This window comes from Artemia sp. Qi Xiang Cuo, chromosome 4, assembly GCF_049724085.1.
Source record: "Artemia sp. Qi Xiang Cuo chromosome 4, ASM4972408v1, whole genome shotgun sequence".
In the NCBI taxonomy this organism is placed as follows: Eukaryota; Metazoa; Arthropoda; class Branchiopoda; order Anostraca; family Artemiidae; genus Artemia; species Artemia sp. Qi Xiang Cuo.
The window spans coordinates 37,651,741-37,673,413 of record NC_142797.1 but is presented as its reverse complement, the minus strand read 5'-3'; the positions used below and the strand labels follow the sequence as shown (position 1 = coordinate 37,673,413).

Below are 21,673 nucleotides of genomic sequence, written 5' to 3'. Positions count from 1 at the left end.
TTCCATCAGCCTCGCGGTCCGCTTTTTTACCAGTCCATAGAATTGTCCGTCAGGGGGCAGTTTTATCCCCCCAATTTCTTAATAACTACGTCATTGAACCTCAAGACAGCTGTCCTTCATCATGCATTCTCAGTTCCATTGACATCTCCCTAGTATGCTATGCTGATGACACGCTGAATCTCAGCCGGACGCTTAACCGCCTTTCAGAAATATTCTCATGTCTGCAGTCCAACTACGAGAAAGTCGGTCTGAGATTTAACTCCCAAAAGTCGGAAGTCTTGCTTTACAATTGGAAGAATGACCCTCCTACTAATATCACACTAGGTGATTGCTCAATAAAACCAGTTGATAAAATAGTATATCTGGGGCTGCCAATAGGTTCCTTATTACAGCATACCCGCTCCCTCCTGATCTCACATCTTGAACGGCGAATTTCCAGCTCCTATGCTTTGATCGTTAAATCCACTCTGAGATTTAGCCGTCCAATAATCGCAAGTATTTACAACGCTACCACTATTCCACATATAATATATGTGACCCCTTTCAGGAAATTATTAACAAACCGTGAAGACTCTAAAATTCGCTCTTTATTTTTCCATTTTGCAAATTACCTGCTAAAATTGCCTCCTTGAACAAAACTTAGTTTTCTGATTCGGCGCTACAACCTAGCGGACCCAAATCTAGCTGTTGAGACACTTACTAGCCGGCAAAAAAACAAAACCAGCAATTCTAAAGCACGAGTGGGCAAGTTTGCTTGTTCAATTTTCCCTCTTGTTTCCCTTTTTTTCTTTTTTTTTCTTTTTTTTTCTCTCCTTTCAAAAGTTGTTGTCTTTGTTGCTATTTTCGAAGAAGTTGTTGTTTCTGTTGTAATCTTTGAGTATGTTATCTTTCTGTTTCCACTTTTCGTACTATTTTGTATACTATTTAAGAAGTTGTTGCTTTTGTTGTTATTTTTTTTGTTTAGTATATTATCTTTTTGTTTCCTCTTTTCGCATTTTTGTATACTCTGTCATTTTGTATACTCTGTCATTTATTGTATACGACGGGTTTTCAATATATATTATTATATTATATTATTTTATTATTATTATTGTGCCAACATCTTTCTTTACTTAGGCAGCGCTAGCGCGCTGCCTGTGATTATGAATAGCTGATATTGAGAAAATATATGAAACTCTAAAAATGAGCCATTTTTTGGTTATATCTAAGCATTAGCATCGAGGAGGGGGGTGGGTTGGTTGAGCCGGAATTTTCGATTTTATGCTATACTTTTTCCAAATATCATGGTTCCTTTTTTTTCATTATAACCCCCTCCCCATCTGAGGTCCCGCATCTAACTGAATAAATACATTTCATCGTTGCGTCGAATCTTGCGATGACATTCTTTCTTGTTGTATTCTTTCGTGTTCTTTCATATTGTAAAGTAAGAAATTTATTGGTTGATCTTTTTTTTCAATATTTTCCTAGGGCTATATCCTGGACCATCAGGGGGTGGTGAATTTTCAGAAAAGAGGCCATGATATTTGGATTTAGTATAAAATAAAGAATTTAATTATACTGCTTGTGTGTTTAGAATGTTCTCTTCAGAAAAGGACAATCACTAAATATTTGGCTTTAGAAAAAGACAATTAGACTAATGCCCATTTTTATGAAGAAGATAAACAGTCTTGTATCTGTGTAGGGTAGCCTTACAGGCTTCTTAAAAACTTATTCATAGGGGCCATGTAGGCTGGACTGGGGCCCCAACCCCCCTGAAAATGTTAATTTCTTCGAATTTGTCTGCATTTCTTTATTAAATTATAGGTTTTTTATTACCCCCCCTAAATTTTATTAATTAAATCCCAGTTCATTTTTATTAGCTCACTGATCTTTTTGTTCCATCTTCGATTTAGTTCTTTGTTACACGATTTTTTTTTATTTGTGAATTATTTTTCAATCTCTTCTGAATCTTCAGTTACTTCCCACTTTTATCGTATAGCACAACGGTAAGAGCACTTCCCGAGGCTATATTAACTTAATTTGTAATCTTGGATGAGACATTATATTATTTTTAATTGAAAAATTAAAATACTTAAAAGATTTATATGTTTTCCTAGGGCTATTTCCCGGACCATCAGGGGGTGGGTTTCAGAAAAGGGGCCATGATATTTGGATTTAGTATAAAATAAAAAATTTAATGGTATTTCTTGTGTGTTTAGCATGTTCTCTTCAGAAAAGGACAATCACTAAATATTTGGCTTTAGAAAAAGACAACTAGACTAATGCCCATTTTTATGAAGAAGATAAACACTCTTGTATCTGTATAGGATAGCCTCACAGGCTACTTAAAAACTTATTCATAGGGACCATTCAGGCTGGACTGGGGCTCCAACCCCCTGAAAATGTAAATTTCTTCGAATTTCTCTGCATTTCTTTATTAAATTATAGGTTTTTTATTATCCCCCATAATTTGTATTAATTAAATCATTTCCAGTTCATTTTTATTAACTCACTGATCGTTTTGTTCCATCTTCCATTAATCTCTTTGTCACACGATTTTTTTTTTATTTGTGAATTACTTTTCAACCACTCCTGAATGTTCAGTTACTTCCCACTTTTATCAATATAGTACAACGGTAAGAGCACTTCCCGAGGCTGTGTTAACTTAGTTTGTAATCTTGTATGAGACACTATATTTTTTTTAATTAGAAAATTAAAATACTTAAAACAGAATCTATTCCAGAATCTGGAATTTATTCCAGAATCTATAAATATAAGTGAAAATTCGGGGCAAAAAATCGATTCGTTTTCGTTTTTGCATAATTTGATCTTTTTCATTGATTTTCCTCAATTCATCGACTTTTTCCGTTTATGCATTTAAAACCTAGGCAAATTTGGTATTCATGTTATATAATATCCAATGCTTTTTCTGCCCCTCATGTTCGATTATGCTCATATATTCTTGAGAAAAAATAATTCTCTGCTTTTTAGTTCATTTTGAAAATGAGTTTAATTTTTTTTTTTTTTTTACCTCCTCCTCTAAAAATTCTTTGTACGTCCTGGACAAGTGAGACCCATCAAAACAGCTTTAGGATAACATTCTTGGGATTGAATTGTGTGAATTATTCCTTTATTTCTTGCTTGCTTTTGGTTGGGAGTTACGATTCAAATTACAAACGGAAAAAGGCATTTTATGTAAAATAACTGCTGTTTTGTATACGAACTGAAAACAACGATTGAAATAGTTTTTGTTCGATAAAATAAAAACAAAAGACTCTGTCACTCAGAATTGCTCAAATCTTCATTTTTGGAGCAATGCAAATTTGAAGTTTGAGGAGGTGAGACTGAGACCGAGCCAGTCTAAAATATTAGACGGGAAGGGAGCGATTAAAAAGATTTTTTGGGTGTTTCTAAGAAGCTGGAATATTTAAGATCGTTTTTATTGAAATTTAACAAAACAAATCTAGTTGGTTAGCTTCTTTTCTGAAAACCTCTAAATTGTCCTGTGTTTATTGATTTGCCTTTTATCTTGTACATATTACTCACCAACTTTTGGTTTAAAACACCAATAAGGGCACTTAAAAACAACAACAACAAATAAGCAAAATAGTAGCCTGGGGTTATATACACGCATCGGGGGGGGGGGGGTGTCTTTCTGTTTTGCAGGTAAACTGGAAGTAGCACTTACAGTTGAATAAATAGGAATTTCCTGAAGGTAAAGAAGCACGAGCTGTATTATTATATACTTTTTAGGCACCTTTAAAAGTTGGAGGGAGGATTTTTTACGAGATTATGTAAAAATATATTTTTCATATTATACAGGCAACAAATGTCGTCTCCCTCCTTTAAATAAGGTTCTTGATAGTAAAATTAAGGCATCCTGCCTTGAAAAGAGACTTTCCTATCAAAAATTAAGAAAAAGTTACGCTTTTAATAGTTGGACGTTACGAAATTGTTTGGTTTGGCGGCAACACTGATTGGAACCACGGAAATTTTAAACTAATACAATGCTCGTGTTGCGTACGTGACTTTTTTCAGGCAGGTGTTTGGGTAAGAAAGTTTGTGATTGCTGGACATATTGTTAAGGTGGATTAATAAATTCTTACTTGTTTGTATTCAGAAAATTTCTATTCATCGGAATTTTGGAGTCTTTGTTTGCCAACTGTCTAGGGTCAAACAAAAAGCAGGTCATCCCCAAATGTGATGGGAGGATGTTGTAAGGAAAGATTTAAGGGGAATAGGAACTTCTTGGGATGGTGTAAAGAGGGAGGCATTGAATAGATTGGGATGGACCTAAAGTGTTTGTAGCTGCATTGGGCTCAGGTGGCTTGGTACTGCAGTGATAGTAAATGTTGAGCAGTTCATATTATTGACCTACAAATAAAGTGGACATACAACTAGATGCCATTTTTATGTTCTTTCTGTATATAACAATTGCTTTTCTTGCAAATTCAGTTTTAAGGCTTTTTTGAACCCTTGAAAATGATAGTTTCTTTCAATTTTTTTTTGTATAAAAAGGGTTAAAACATTGGTTTCAAACTTACTTTTTCATTCTAAAATCCATCTTGTGAAAGTTATGTAATCTACAAGCAGTGATTTGTCACAATTAGTTGGATAAGAAATTCAAAACAATTTCTGTTGCCTATTTTTTCCATCCACCATGTTTCTTTGGTAAATTTGCAGGTGGCACAAACATTTAGCTAGGATGAAAGTGAAAATGTCATTTGATGCCTTTTTTTTATGCTCTTTCATAGGCTAATACAATAATTGCTTCTGTCACAAATTGCATCTTGAGCCCTTAAAGGGGCCCCAAAGGTATTTCATTTTGTAACCACACAAAAAAGTTATCAACACTAGTTAAGTTATTGATAAGTGGTTAAAAACATAGGTAAAATTCTACTTTAGTTTATTTGTGATATATTGGTAATGAGGTGGGTTAGTAAAAAGAAACTGGCCGGGTTGTAGTTAAATGCGTATGTGTGTCCAGGTACGTTAATTTTAATTCACGCACTCCACGAAGGGCCCCCCCCCTATATATACTTTTAAATTACTGCACATTACTAGTTTTTTTTAACTCATATTTAATCCTATTTTACTATCATAAATATAGATCACTGCTTACCTTACAAAAATTCTGCTTTTAACCTTTTTCATTAAAATATATTCCAAAATCCTATTTAAATCCTAAGCCATTTAATTTTCAACCCATGCTGACTTTCTTTATGGTATATGAAACCCGGTTAGTTGTGATGTCACACTTGCCTTATCAGACACCCTTACCCTTAAGGGTAGCAGGCACATGCCAAACAACTCTGTTGATAAATCCATTTAAACTGTATTAATTAGGGAAAGGATTTCACAAGAGAGATCAGTAAAAATAACCTAATCCTTTTTAGAGGACAAATTATGTCATAGGAAGATGTTTAGGAAGCATTAATAGATAGAGTGATAGAAACATCAGAATCAACTTCAGAGGACACGTTATATCACGGGAAGAGGTTTTTAAAATCCCCCGTCCCCCCAAACTCAAAATTTCCAAAATTTTACTTTAGAAGCTTTTAAATATTTCTAAAGCACTAATAGATAGAGCGCTACAAGTTTCAGAATTGACTTCAGAGGACACGTTATATCACGGGAAGAGGGTTTTAAAATCCCCCTTCCCCCTAACTCAAAATTTTACAAAATTTTATTTTAATATCATTTTAATTATTTCTTCTAATTAATTAGATAGAGTGATACAATATTCAGAATTAACTTCAAAGGACACGTTATATCACAGGACGAGGTTTTGAAAATCCCCCTTCCCCCCAAACTCAAAATTTTCTAAAATTTTAATGTAGAAGCTTTCTAAATATTTCAAAATCATTAAGAGATAGAGATCTAAAATCATCAGAATCGACTTCAGAGGACATATTATATAACGGGAAGAGGTTTTTAAAATCCCCCTTCCCCCCAAACTCAAAATTTTCCAAAATTCTACTTTATTAGCCTTTTTAAATATTTCTAAAGCACTAATACATAGAGCGCTAAAAGAGTCAGACTCGACTTCAGAGGACTCTTTATCTCTCGTGTAGTTGTTATTAAAATGCACCGTCCATCCCCAACAAAAATTTTCCAAAATTCTTCTGAACTAGCTTTTTTAAATATGTCTAAATCGATATTACCGCGTGTGCTAAAACATCATACTAGAAGTCCGAGGACACGGGCGAGCTTAGGACGAGGTTTTTAAAACCCCCCTTCTCCCTAAACTCAAAATTTTCTAAAATTCTACTTTAGGAGCTTTTTAAATATTTCTAAAGCGCTAAAACATAGAGTGCTACGGGAAGAGGTTTTGAAAATCCTCCTTCAAGGAGGATTTTCAAAGCACTCTACGGGAAGAGGTTTTGAAAATCCTCCTTCCCCCAAACTCAAAATTTTCCAAAATTCTACTTTAGAAGCTTTTTTAAATATTTCTAAAGCGCTAAGACATAGAGCGCTAGAAATATCGGAATCGACTTCAGAGGACAAATTATGTTATGGGAAGATGTTTTTGAAATCCCCCTTCCCCCAAACTCAAAATTTTCCAAAACTTTACTTTAGAAGCTTTTTTTAATATTTCTAAAGCGATAAGACATAGAGTGCTAAAAACATCAGAATCGACTTAAGAGGACACGTTATATCACGGGAAGTGGTTTTGAAAATCCCCCTTCCCCCCAAACTCAAAATTTTCAAAAATTCTACTTTAGAAGCTTTTTCAATAGTTCTAAAGCGCTAAGAGATAGAGAGCTAAACACATCAGTATTAACTTCAGAGGACACGTCATATCACGGGAAGTGGTTTTGAAAATCCCCCTTCCCCCCAAACTCAAAATTTTCTAAAATTCTGCTTTAGGAGCTTTTTAAATTATTTCTAAAGCACTAAGACATTGAGTGCTAAAAACATCAGAATCAACTTCAGAGGACACCTTATATCACGGGAAGATGTTTTTAAAATCCCCCTTCCCCCAAACTCAAAATTTTCCAAAACTTTACTTTAGAAGCTTTTTAAATATTTCTAAAGCACTAATAGATAGAGCGCTACAAGTTTCAGAATCGAATTCAGATTACAAGTTATATCACGGGAAGAGGTTTTTAACATCCCCCTTCCCAACAAACAAAAAAATTTACAAAAATATACTTAAGAAGAATGTTTAAATATTTCTAAAGTGATAATACATAGAGAACTAAAAACATCAGAATCGACTTCAGAGGACACGTTATATCACGGGAAGAGGTTTTTAAAACCCCCCTTCTTCCCAAACTCAAAATTTTCTAAAATTCTACTTTAGGAGCTTTTTAAATATTTGTAAAGCGCTAAGACATAGAGCGCTACAAACATCAGAATCAACTTTAGAGGACAATTTATGTTATAGGAAGGTGTTTTTTATGTCATTGGAAGATGTTTTTGAAATACCCATTACCCATTGAAATTTTGACAAAACAACATTTTACCTTAATTTTCAGTTATCAGTTTCTTTTTCTCTGGCTATAGTTCTGAAAATGCAATTTCAGTTATTTGAGTAGAATTTTAAGCCATATCAATGTTTTATTTCCAAAATTTAAGAAATGTATTTGCATATATTTAAAACCTTATAAATTGGGATTGAGAAAAATTTTGAAGCTGAAAACAATTTTGTTGTACTTCATTTAAACAGAAGATCTATTTTGCAAGGTTCCGTTGCTATAACTCACAAATTTTTAAAGGTTACTCAAAGTTTTAGAAATCCCCCTTACCATTCATCCCATTCCCCCTTCATCCTCTAAAATCTGGTTGATAATTTGAAATTTTAAAAGCCTTATTTTCCACGGGGGTCTTTTTGGGGGGGGGGGGGGGATTTTCCGTGAGGGTATTTCTCGTGGGGAGGGGGGTATTTTCTGCGGGGAGTTATTTTCCGGGGGGATTTTCCGGCGGGTATTCGCCAAGAACCACAAATTTGATGGTATGAGTTTTATTAAAATCTTTTACTTTTAGGGGTTGTTTCCCCTTTTTTGAAACTCAGACAAATTTGTTACACAGGCAATTTATCAACCAGATTTTAGAGTATTATTCCGGTGCAACACGTTGCAACGAAATGGTCAGCTTAGATTAGTATAAGCAGGGGCACCGCGAGCAGGTTGCTGACCACCGCCCCCCCCCACCCCCACCCCCGCTATCAAATCTCCTTTCAACTAACCTTCGCACCCTCGAAAGAAAATTTTTATATAAGTTCCAACTTTTTTTACATATTTTAAATTGAGGATGTAAAAAAGAAAAGCAAAATTTTTCAACATTATAGGATTAAGCTATTTGAATATGATTTATGTGGTTACCCAACTCAAAATGTTAAGGGGTTTCCAAAAAAAATAATAAAAACGAATATATATTATTTGGTACTTGTGCATTATAAATAGCCCACCACTATAGACTGTACAAGGAAACCAGACACACAGGTATTTGATGGACAAATGGATCGCAAAGCGTGATTTCTTATTGCGTTTACAATATTGAAACTGTGTTTTTTTTGGGTTTAGGGAGGGACAAAGGTACCTTGGTTAGGTTACGTATTTAATATATGCTATGATTTGCGCCCCACCCCCTCATGTGAAACTATAAATAACCAAGTTTAATCTAAAAAATTATATTATCATCAAATTTTATTTTATTTCATTACAATTAACAAAACTTAACTTCTTTCGTGTATAGTGGTGGATTATTTATAATGCACAAGTACCGAATAATCTATAGTCTAATATTTACTTCTGCCCCCTCTCTCCCTCTCCCTATTTACACTTTAATAACGTCTCGTAGCTTCAAGAATGAAGATTGCTACACTAAACTATTTGGACAAAAACATTTGAATTACTTTAAGAACAAATGGGGTTAGATACTGTAAATTGCCAAATTTCCTGTTACAACGTTTTAAACATTAATTAGTAAATAATACCCATAAAAAACAAATTAGTTGGGGTTATAAAGCTCCGATATATATTTCATGAAATGGTGCATTCTCGAGGAGATTGAATATTTTTTTTTGAAATAGTGCTCTGCCAGATATCCTTCCATATGTTCTTCTCTTCTGCCATATCTGGGTATATTGTCTCGAACGTCACGCCAGTGTCTTTCTATGTTTTGTGTTTTAGCACCTGTTGCAGGGTCAACAAAATATACTGTGGTTGATGCATAAATGCTGATAGACCTGGCTAGCCAGGCAATTGTAGGCCCTCCAACAGTCACTGATAATTGTTGTCCCGGGCAGGATTCGGTTTTGGATAATTCCCAACAACACGGCACTACTTCTATCTGGCACAGAAACCATGAATGAATTACCAGTTCCTTGCTCTATTCCACCAAATACCCATTTACCCTTGACAATCCGACCACTATTATATTTACGCTTCCCAAATTGGGCTTCATCTATCTCAACAATGACTCCTTCTCCTCCCAAAGGAGCAAAGTTTGAATGACATATTTACATACAAACCTCTCTGCAGAACTGGCTCCAATCCACAAAGGTTTGTTTACAACAAGTAACATTGTTGATCATGAAATCCTCCCTTGGAGGTGGTATTTGAAGCCAAATCATCAAAAAACGGAAATTTTCTAGCTCAGAAAGGTGTGAACGAGCCATCCATGTTTTGTCAGAGATCGATTTTGAAAAATTACACTTTACCTGAGAATATTCACGGCCACCTCGGATAGGTATAAGCCTAGACTTCTGGCAACGTAACAAATTTCTATATTTTATACAAATCTGGCCACAAATATTGCAATTCCTGCTTCTCAATAACATGCCATGGTTATAATACAACTCTAAGACTGCCTCAACAGTAGAAAATTGAACAATACCACCACAGAAATTTATTTCACAAAAATTGCAAGACATATCTCAGTAATTGTCATTTACAGACTGAAGCTGTAACTCGTAATATCTATTGCGTCTTTAATTAATTGTTTCATTGTTAAACAGCGTGAATAGTCGAACAAAGATAACTGTGAATTGGGTTATGAATATATTGGAAAGATAGGTCAACTTAGTATGTGTTTTTCCTGCATTTGAAATAGTCGCTTCTTAACAGATGTAAATATCATAGTTGATTCTGATTTTTTTAGCACTCTATCTATTATTTCTTTAGAAATATTTTTAAAGCTTCTAAAGTAGCATTTTGTAATTTTTTGAGTGTGGGGGGCTGGGTGATTATCAAAACCTCTTCACGTTATATACGGTGTCCTCTGAAGTTTAGACTCATGTTTTTAGAAATAAATATCTTTATTCTTTAGAAATATTTAGAAATATAATCCATAATAATTTTAGAAAGTTTTGAGTTAGGGGGGAAGGGGGATTCAAAAAACATCTTCCCGTAACATAATTTGTCCTCTGAAGTCAGTTCTGATATTTGTAGTGCTCTATCTATTAGTGCTTTAGAAATATTTAAAAAAGCTTCTAAAGTAAAATTTTGGAAATTTTTGAGTTTGGGGGGACGGGGGATTCTAAAAACCTCTTCCCGTGATATAACGTGTCCTCTGAAGTCGATTCTCATGTTTTTAGCACTCAATGTCTTAGAGCTTTAGAAATATTTAAAAAGCTCCTAAAGCAGAATTTTAGAAAATTTTGAGATTGGGGGGAAGGGGGATTTTAAAAACCTCTTCCCGTGATATAACGTGTCCTCTGAAGTCGATTCTGATGTTTTTAGCACTCAATGTCTTAGAGCTTTAGAAATATTTAAAAAGATCCTAAAGCATAATTTTAGAAAATTTTGATTTTGGGGGGAAGTTGGATTTTAAAATCAACTTACCGAGATATAAAGTGTACTCTGAAGTCTAGTCTGATGTTTTTAGAACTATATGTCTAAGTGATTTAGAAATATTTAAAAATCTTATAAAGAAGAATTTTTGAAAATTTTGAGTTTGGGTGGAAGGGGGATTTTAAAAACAACTTCCCGTGATATAACGTGTCCTCTGAAGTCGATTCTGATGTTTTTAGCACTCTATGTCTTAGCGCTTTAGAACTATTTAAAAAAGCTTCGAAAGTAAAGTTTTGTAAAATTTTGAGTTTGGGGGATGGGTGATTTCAAAAACATCTTCCCATAACATAATTTTTCCTCTGAAGTCGATTCCGATATTTGTAGCGCTCTATGTCTTAGCGCTTTAGAAATATTTAAAAAACCTTCTAAAGTAGAATTTTGGAAAATTTTGAGTTTGGGGGGAAGGAGGAGTTTCAAAACCTCTTCCCGTAGATTGCATTGAAAATCCTCCTTGAAGGAGGATTTTCAAAACCTCTTCCCGTTGCACTCTATGTTTTAGCGCTTTAGAAATATTTAAAAAGCTCCTAAAGTAGAATTTTAGAAAATTTTGAGTTTGGGGAGAAGGGGGGTTTTAAAAACCTCTTCCCGTGATATAACGTGTCCTCTGAAGTCGATTCTGATGTTTTTAGTACTCTATGTCTTATCTCTTTAGAAATTATTTAATAATCTTCTAAAGTAGAATTTTGGAAAATTTTGAGTTTGGGTTGAAGGGGGTTTTTAAAACCCTCTTCCCGTGATATAACGTGTCCTCTGAAGTCGATTCTGAAACTTGTAGCGCTCTATCTATTAGTGCTTTAGAAATATTTAAAAAAGCTTCTAAAGTAAAATTTTGGAAAATTTTGAGTTTGGGGGGAAGGGGGATTTTAAAACCCTCTTCCCGTGATATAACGTGTCCTCTGAAGTCGATTCTGAAACTTGTAGCGCTCTATCTATTAGTGCTTTAGAAATATTTAAAAAAGCTTCTAAAGTAAAATTTTAGAAATTTTTGAGTTTGGGGGGACGGGGGATTTTAAAAACCTCTTCCCGTGATATAACGTGTCCTCTGAAGTCGATTCTCATGTTTTTAGCACTCAAGGTCTTAGAGCTTTAGAAATATATAAAAAGCTACTAAAGTAGAATTTTTGAAAATTTTGATTTTGGGGGGAAGGGGGATTTTCAAAACCTCTTCCCGTGATATAACGTGTCCTCTGAAGTCGATTCTGATGTTTTTAGCTCTCTATGTCTTAGCGCTTTAGAAATATTTAAAAAGCTTCTAAAGTAGAATTTTGGAAAATTTTGAGTTTGGGGGGAAGGGGGATTTTAAAAACCACTTCCCGTGATATAACGTGTCCTCTGAAGTCGATTCTGATGTTTTTAGCACTCTATCTATTAGTGCTTTAGAAATATTTAAAAAGCTTTTAAAATAAAATTTTGGAAAATTTTGAGTTAGGGGGAAGGGGGATTTTAAAACCCTCTTCCCGTGATATAACGTGTCCTCTGAAGTCAATTCTGAAACTTGTAGCGCTCTATCTATTAGTGCTTTAGAAATATTTAAAAGATTCTAAAGTAAAATTTGGGAAATTTTGAGTTAGGGGGGAAAGGTGATTTTAAAAACCTCTTCCCGTGATATAACGTGCCCTCTGAAGTCGATTCTGAGGTTTTTAGCACTCTATCTATTAATGCTTCCTAAACATCTTCCTATGACATAATTTGTCCCCTAAAAAGGATTAGGTTATTTTTACTGATCTCTTGTGAAATCCTTTCCCTAATTAATACAGTTTAAATGGTCTTATCAACAGAGTTGTTTGGCATGTGCCTGCTACCCTTAAGGGTAAGGGTGTCTGATAAGGCAAGTGTGACATCACAACTAACCGGGTTTCATATACCATAAAGAAAGTCAGCATGGGTTGAAAATTAAATGGCTTAGGATTTAAATAGGATTTTGGAATATATTTTAATGAACAAGGTTAAAAGCAGAAGTTGTGTAAGGTAAGCAGTGATTTATATTTATGATAGTAATATAGGATGAAATATGAGTTAAAAACAACTAGTAATGTGCAGTAATTTACCATTATATAGAGGGGGGATGAGTGGAGGTAGGTACTTCAAAGTACCTTCCCGGGACAAACCTTAGCATGTACATCCATCCCTGAAAGTTTCATTTTCCTAACCCAACTCCTTTCCAAGATAGCCAAAAGTAACTAAAGTAGAATTTTACATATCACTAGCTTATAAATAAGTTTTTCAAGAGTAATATATTCCAAAATAATTATTTATAACAATTCAAACCTCATTTATTAGGCAGCTCAATTAAAACTGTTTTCCTACCCTTTCAAGCTTTTCAACTGCCATCAACAAAAATAGCACTGAATTTTGCAATTTGGAACTGTGCCATCAACAATCCAGGGTATATATTTGTACATTAGGGGGGTGTAGGGATGTAAAGTTCAAGGTAAATTTGCAATGGGCCATATAATTTAGCTAGGATGAAAATTAAAACCTCATTTGTTGCTTTTTTTATGCTCTTTCATAATTCATATAAAAAACCTTTGGGGCCCCTTTAAGGGCTCAAGATACAATTTGTGACAGAAGCAATTATTGTATTATGAAAGAACATAAAAAAGGGGATCAAATGACATTTTCACTTTTATCCTAGCTAAATTATTGTGCCACCTGCAAATTTACCATTTCTTCTATTGGCTTTGATATTTTTCAACATATAGTTGAAACAGCAGCTTTTATGTGGCCTAAGAGAATAAAAAGAGAACATGGCGGATTTTTATTGCATTTTTTTTTATTCAACTTAATCTTGACAAATCAATATTTGTGAATTATACAACTTTTACAAAATGGATTTATAATGAAATACTAAATTTGAAACAAATATTATAACCCATTTTTATATCCAAAAAATAAAGAATAAAATCATCATTTGAGTTGAGTACCCTGAGTTGGATATATTTAGGGGTTGGAATAAAGTTCATTTGGTTACACTTAGATTCAGAATGCAATTTTTGGTATATATTTGCACATTAGGGGGGGGGGGCAGGAGCCTTCCAAGGCTCATTTCATTGGGGGGATGATCTTTGTAAATTTTACCAAATTGCTACCTGATTTATGCCAGATTTTCTACAGAAATCAAGAATTTTTCAAAATTTCTGCCAAAATTTTCACGTTAGGGTAAAAATTTTACCCAATACCAAAAATGTTGGGGGGCAGCATGCCCCTCCCCAATCCCTTGGGATGCCCCTGGGTGGGGGTATATACTCTGTTAGCATATAGGTTCTAAGATATCATGAATGTCTGAGAACCATATTTTAAATTAAAAAAAAACAGAACTAGAATGGCCAAGACAAACACCATCTATAAAAAAAATTATAGCACAAATTTCAAAACATTTAAACATTTTGTTGAAATCATGTAAAAAATTGTTTTTTCTTCTTTTAAGTTGAAAAAAGAGGAAATATTCGAGGATAAAGGTTCTCCCCTTGGATAATTTGTTAACTAAGATCATTATACATATTATAAAGTAAGAACTGTTTTCTTAACATGTCTCCTTATTATTAGGCACAGTTTTAAATTAATACCTTATATTCAGAAAGAGTATAAAAAAGGCATTTGGGGGTAGCCTATGTTCACTTTATTTGTAGGTAAATAATATGAACTGTTCAATATTTACTACAGTGATTTGTTAGTAACAGTAGCAGAGTATAGCCTGTGAGTAGCCCTAGGTTAAACAGAAAAGTTTGCAGATTTTGCAATTTAGATCATTCTATATATTAATTAGTTCAAATATGGGTAAATTTTTTTATTCATATTATTGACTTAAGAATAAAGTAAACATACAACTTGATGCCTTTTTTTATGCTCTTTCCAAATATAATAAGCATTTTTATAGGAAATGAATTTTACCCCCACCCCTGTGTATTTACCCCACACCAATTCAGTGTATATATTTGCACATTAGGGGGTGGGGGAAAAGTTTAAACCTACCTCTCATTTACATAAGAAATCAAATTTACCCCCACCCCCCTAATGTGCAAATATATACCCTGAATTGGTATATGTAGGGGCGGGGGTAAAATTCATTTCCAACAGAAATGATTATTAGGGCAGAGTGGTATATGCAGGGATGGTGTATAAGGTGGGACACATTACTTATCTGCCATCTAGCATTCTTTAAAAAATTCAATAAAGTCACCTAGTATAGTTCTTTCAATGGTGGACATGACAGTTCTATCATTTTGGTAAGTTGCTATTTTTGTTTTTGAGAAAATTGACTTCAAAGTTTCAGCTATACCCCTAAAAAAATATTTGGGCATTAGTTTTTTGTGTTTTATTTTGTAATGGTTTGCAGAAACTGTGTGCGTAAGATAGCAAACGAAAGCTAAAACATCATGCCATGTTGTGTGGCCATCTTGTGGAAAAACATGCAAGAGTAAAAAAATTGGACACAATTTGCAAGCAGAGGTTGCATGGTATATACCAGGACAAGGGAAAGTGGTATGTAGTGGGACATGATATACCACATGTTGGAACCTTTGGTTCTTGTTTTTAAGATAAAAATTCTTTATTTTTCTCTTTTTTGGTTTGTAATTATCCCCTTTGTGGCAATCTTTAATTTTCTCTTAGTAGTGGTAACACCATTTTCTTTTTTTCTTTTATTGTGTAGGCAGTTAAAGTCACAAATTGTAACTGTGTAGCTCTACGGGTGAGTCAATTTTGGTTGAAATTGACAGGGAGAGAAAAGGGTAATAAATTTGATTCATTTGAGTTGATGTTGCAGCTGGTGAGGGCTTGGATTGGCTGGAAATAAGCATGTTTATGGATAGAATCCACCCACAGCCCATAGGCGGCTTGGCTGTTCTAGGCACAATTCAATTAAATTCTATTTAAGAAAAAACATAAAACAAAAATCAATAATAATAAATATCCTAGAAGATAACTTTTTAAGGACCAAAAAAATAAAAAATTAAAGTAACACTGAAAAAAAAATAGAAGAATAAAACATGAGTAATTAAAGCAAATTGGTTAATAATGGAAAGATTAAATTATATTATCAAGTTTTGTTATATTTTTATACAACTTGCAGAAACTTATGGCTAGATCAACTCTGGAGGGTATTTTGTTCCATTGAATAATAGATTTGTAAATGGGAGATTGCTGGGCAGCACTAGAAACACATTTAGGAATTTTAAAGGCTCTATTGGATGAGTGGAGACAGTGGGCTTCCAAATTATTAATATTATAATAGGTTAGTAGTTGAGGTGGAATATTATTGTGGAAAGCAGAGTAAGCAAGCAGTAAGTTTAGTTTTTGTATGATTTGATCAAGTGGAGCTATGCCAAAATCTGAATACAAATCATGGGTTGGATATAGACAGGGAAGCCTGCTTTAATGGCATGGTTAAACTGCTTTAATGGCATGGTTTTGGGCAAATTTGAGTTTTTTAGTGAAGGACCATTTCGTATTTCCCCAAACTGATCTGCAATAAGAAAGGTAAGGAAAAATAAAGGAATAATAGAGGGTAACTAGGATGTCAGGAGGAAGAAAATAATTCACACAATTAATCATAGCTACTTGTCTCAAATTATTGCTGTGATGTAAGAAATATGATTAGAGAATGACAAACATGAGTCAATAAATGCACCAAGAAACTTGGCAACCTCCACTTGTGGGAGGATGTTGGAGGAGTACTTGAGACCAAGAGCAGGTTGAATTTCGTCTTGGTTGTAGGGGGTTCTGAATAATACTATTTGACTTTTTTTGCTATTAATGGTCATGTTATTTGTAAGGCACCATGCCTGGACTCTGATCAGAAGGACTTGGACAGAGGTTATTGCCGATGGTAAATTGGTGCCAGTGATGAAGAAGTTGCTGTTGTCAGCAAATAATACAGGATACACTGAAGGGCCTAGAACGGAGCCTTGCAGGACACCCCTCCAGCAAGGTTTTGTAATTATCTTCAGTTCTTATATTGAGTTCAGAGAATAGGCCTACAGTAAGAATTTTTTTCTCTCTCTCTCACACATTTGTTATGCTGTTGTGCAGTTTGCAAAAGAGTCTGGTATCACTTTACTAAAAATACCACCTCACTGCAGCCAGGGGTTGCAGCCATTGGACATTTGCATATGTATTCCCTTCAAATGCAAATACAACAAGGCTGTGGACAACTAGATGCTATCCAACCCAGGGAAGACCGTGATGATATACAAGATTGCATCTGTTGTTGGACAAAGCCTCCCTGTATCTTTCACACCAAACAACAAAATGAGGGGCTTCGAAAAGGTATGGCTACGGCCCTACAAACCAAACATCTTTAAAGAAAATAATTTTCTAACCTCTACTGGAACTGACAGACCTGTGCCTGATGCTTTGAATTCCCTTCAAACTGGAAACAACCTGGTCAAAACCTCCATTAAAAGTGGGCCTGAACAATCCTCTACACCCTTTTCAGTTACTGTGACGCCAGAACAAGTTCGGCCATATCCCAAAGCAAAGCCACATGTACTGAGTGGCAGAGGCAGTAAGAATGCTCTACAAAGATACTTACTAACACTCCTGTAAAAAAAAAACAGATTGAAGAACAGGAAGCCGAAAGAAAAGAATAGAAAGCACAAAGTAGTAAGGCTAGAGGAAAAGTTGGGACTGTTGGAAGAAATGGAAAAGCAAAAAAAAGACCAGACAACAAAAGAGCTATTTGTGGATTCAGAACGAAGTGATGATGAAAAAATAATTCTTGATGATGACAGTGATGACTCAATGAAACTAGGTGAATCAGAAGATGAAAGTGAGACAGAGAAAGACACTGTCTTTGACAGTGTCTCTACAGGAGATTTTGTTAAAATTGTTTATGAAGGAGGGTATTTTCCTGGCTCTGTCCAAGAGAAAAACAAGAACAGTGTCAGAGAGTGTCATGTGCATGGCTGGTCTAAGAAAGTGGAAGGAGCCGGATCGAGAAGACTCAACATTTTATACAAGGGAAGGCATTTTGAAAATGTTATCGCCTCATACCCCAGCACCCAGTACAGCTTCCAGAGCAGCGTCATACTTTTTGTTTGCTGACTGGTAGTCTAGTCTTGTGCCTAAGATATTTTTACTTTTGAAGTTGAATTTATAATATAGTTTTTATATGATGAATAGCCTAAGTTTTCAACCAATATATAAATCTTTTTACAATGTTCCCGAGTATACCATCTTGTTTCCCGAGACGTACCACCCCTGGTATTTAGTGAGACAAATGGTATAAACAGTGAGACCCCCCTTTTTTTCTTAAAGCTATACAAAACAAATCTGGAAATATCATTGTTTATGCTGCAGTTCTGAGGCTTCCTTTGAAGCCAGAAACCATTTTTCTACTCCTATGTCAATCATACACTTTGGAGGTTTTCCAAAATCCGTCCCTGCATATACCACTCTCCCCTATATTTGGAAAGAGCATAAAAAAAGGCATGAGTGGTATGTTTACTTTATTTTTAAGTCAATAATATGAATAACAAAAAATTTACCCAAATATGGGTAAATATTTAGTGGCTCAACTATCCACAAGGAAACACTATCAAATTTTAGAAACTACTTTAAAATCTTTTAGGATACTTAGGCTACTTACATCATTCCTAAAAGCAAATTGCTTTACTCTACTTTTTACATATTAGAGAGGGCAGGCTGTTACACAGTTGTAATAGTAGCAATTTTTATGCTTAGAAAGAGTAATGATGGTAAATTAGTTGAGGTTAACCACATCTAAAGGAAACATGCTAATAAAATAGGTCTAAATCTAGCCAATGACATTGTGGTCTACTACTCTTGAAGGGAAAATGGTATATCAATAAAAGTAGTACCAATAGATTCCTTAGTTTGTGCTATTTCCAAAAGTTCTTTGTTCAAGTTGGTTTTGAAGTCTTGAGATAAATTAGTTTTACCTAAGGAAATTGGATTGGCCTCTGGATAAAATATTATTTGGAATGATTTTGATAACAGAGGAAGGAAACATGATTGTCTGATTAATAGAAACATCCTATATATTATAAATTAAGATTTTCATTGTTTTAGTGTTTTCTTTTAGTTTTTTTTTTGCATATCCTAGGGCTATAGCTAGGATCATCAGGGGGAAGGGTTCATTGTCAGAAAAGTAACCAAGATATTTGTAAATAGCATAAAATAAGGAATCTAATAGTGGTAAAATGTAAATACTCAGACAGTGCCTAATCTTGGTCAATAGACTGCTAGTTGTGAACATGATGTACATAGATGTAGATAGTTAAGATTGACTTATATTTTGAACCTTTCTTGTTGGGATTGGCTGACTAGAATCTCAGAAAACTTTGTTCTTCAACATGCTAATTTAAACAGAAATTACCCCTGTAGTCTAGCCTATTTAAATACAGTTATTCTGCTTGCCAGCAGCTGTCTTAGATTAAAACCTAGCCAAGACTCAGTCTGTTGACAGTTCAGTTACTTTCTTTTTTCTCTCTAAGTTTCTATGTCCAAGATTAGAGAGCATTTTCCAAGACCCTACTCCACTATTGACTGTCAGTGCATTGGAATTGTGAATGCTGTATATAGTCAAAATTTTCAAGCTAATCACATTCTTATTGAGAAAGTTTAGACTAATTCAATAGTGAAACAATCCAGTTTCTAGATGGTATAATAGAGATTTTACAGTGGTGAAACGATGATTAGCTGTCTAAATGCTGGGTATCTTGCCCCTAGTACAACTTTTATTTATTTAATAAAAGTGACCTGCACTATATATCTACCAAAACTAATTCCATTAGATTCCTTATTTTATGGGGTGTTATTTTATTAGACCCCCCCCCCCAGACACTCTCAGGTATAACCCTTGGATACCTAGATAACTAAAAGGAAGCAATAAAATTCTAACTTAGATTATATCATGCAGTATGTTTCTATTAATCAGATTATCATGCTTCTTTCAACTGTTATCCACATTTTAAATGATTTCAAATTATATATTTGTCAAACAATTATATTGAAATATTTTTTGCAGAATGTCTTTGACCAGATCAATAATATGATAAATCCAGTTAACAAAGAACACATGGCATGTCATAAGACGAAAATCAACAGAGAAATATATTATTAGGTCTGTATCTAGGGCCATTAGGGGGTGGGGGCATCGCCACAAAAGTAACCATGATATTTGGAGAGAGCATCAAATAATAAGCCTAATGGTACTACTTTTATTAGCATGCTTCCTTTAAATGTTGACAACCCCAACAGATTTTGTGTATTGACTAAAGAATCCAATGGTATAATTATATTTTTTCCAATTGTATTTCTGCTCTATACTGTACCTTTGCTCTTATTTCTCATAGACACCTGTCAATACCATAATGCATTATGGTGTCTCAGAGACACCATAATGCTAAACTAAGCTATTTTGTGAAGAAAATCAGCAATTTTATATTACCGAAGACCATATCTACCCCTATTAAGGGTGGAAAATCTGGTATTCAGTTGGAACAGTAGAGATTATTTTATTTTTGGTAAAGCTCAGAAAAGGGGGTAAAATGGTATATTTACCATAAAATAATGTTTACTGCTTATTATTTATTTCGTCAGTAGTGGTTCAGAGTTCAATGTGAACACATCTGTCTTAAATTGGATATTTTGTTAACATTATCAAGCCTGTAGTTCCTGACCTATACTTTTGCGAGATGGCATTTACCAAGAGTCAGCTTTGATCCAACTGCACCAACATATGCATTGCGTATCTTGTGTTCAGTTTGGGCAATAAGTAATTTCCGAGTTGACTTTAGGGATGTACCAATAGGTAATTCAAGATACACAAGTTCCTGCTATGGTACAACATCAGAATCACCCAGGTTTACTCTGTTGTGGCGTTTCCCCTGTTAAAATTAAATATTAGCACTTGAGACTTAGCCGCATTTATAGAAAGACCAATCTCATTATAATTCTTAGCAATCTCCCTAAAACTTTTTTCTAAACTAGACACAGCCCTACTTAGGTTAAGAACTTCATCTGCATAACATAAAAACAGATACACTAACACCATTCAATATGCAGCAAGGCGATAAATTACCTTGGGCTCTTAGGGTTGCACTATTATAAACAGTAGGTGAGAAAATAGCCCCTTGTTTAATTCCAAGATTCACACAAAGTTCTGAAGGACAGAGTACAGATCCAATCTTTAATTGTGCTCGGAGTTGTCTATACGTACAATAGAGAGGTCAAACTATATCAACAGATACCCCCCCCCCCCCTCTTTAATAACTCAAACATAGCCTGAGAATGAATTAGAGATCCAAAAGCATTACTAATGTCATAAGCACCAATAGCCAAAGTTCTACCTGACCTTTCAGTATCCTTTAAAATTGTACATAAATTCCTTAAAGCGTGGTAGCAACGAAAATGTGGCTGAAACCCGAACTGAAAAGGAGATGTGACACAATGTTGTCGAATATTCTCAAAAATCAATAACTGAAAAATCTTCAAAAACATACTAGAAACTCTTATGGGCCTATAAGACAAACATTTAGAAAGCGGTTTCCCTTTTTTCAAAACTGGAGTTCCAACACCAACACATAGGCAATTGGGCACAACTCCTACTGAAAAAATCATATGGGACAATAAAGCCATATGGTCAAAAAGGTAATTGCTGGCAAACTCGAAATGGCAAACACAAATCCCATCCAACCAACCAGAAAACTTCTTTTTAAGCTTCAGTCTAACCACTTTAATCAAATTATATATATATATATATATATATATATATATATATATATATATATATATATATATATATATATATATATATATATATATATATATATATATATATATATATATATATATATATATATAGACTCAGTTTTTTATAAACAACTATCATAGTCGTGGCCGAAGCTGTGACTAAATGGCGCTGTTTATTA

At 34.2% G+C, this 21,673-nt stretch overlaps 1 protein-coding gene across 2 annotated transcripts in view; it reads left to right on the top strand.

Annotated features, from left to right (window-relative positions):
- Nucleotides 1-3,971: 3,971 nt before the first annotated feature.
- Nucleotides 3,972-21,673, top strand: part of LOC148953086 (T-cell activation inhibitor, mitochondrial-like) — a 40,479-nt gene continuing 22,777 nt past the window's right edge. Inside the window, exon 1 of one of the 2 annotated variants that reach the window (XM_089088289.1) lies at nucleotides 3,972-4,029. The gene's annotated coding sequence lies outside the window, so the exon portion shown is untranslated. Of the gene's footprint in view, nucleotides 4,066-21,673 lie in introns of both variants that reach the window. The other variant, XM_089088290.1, reaches the window with a different exon arrangement.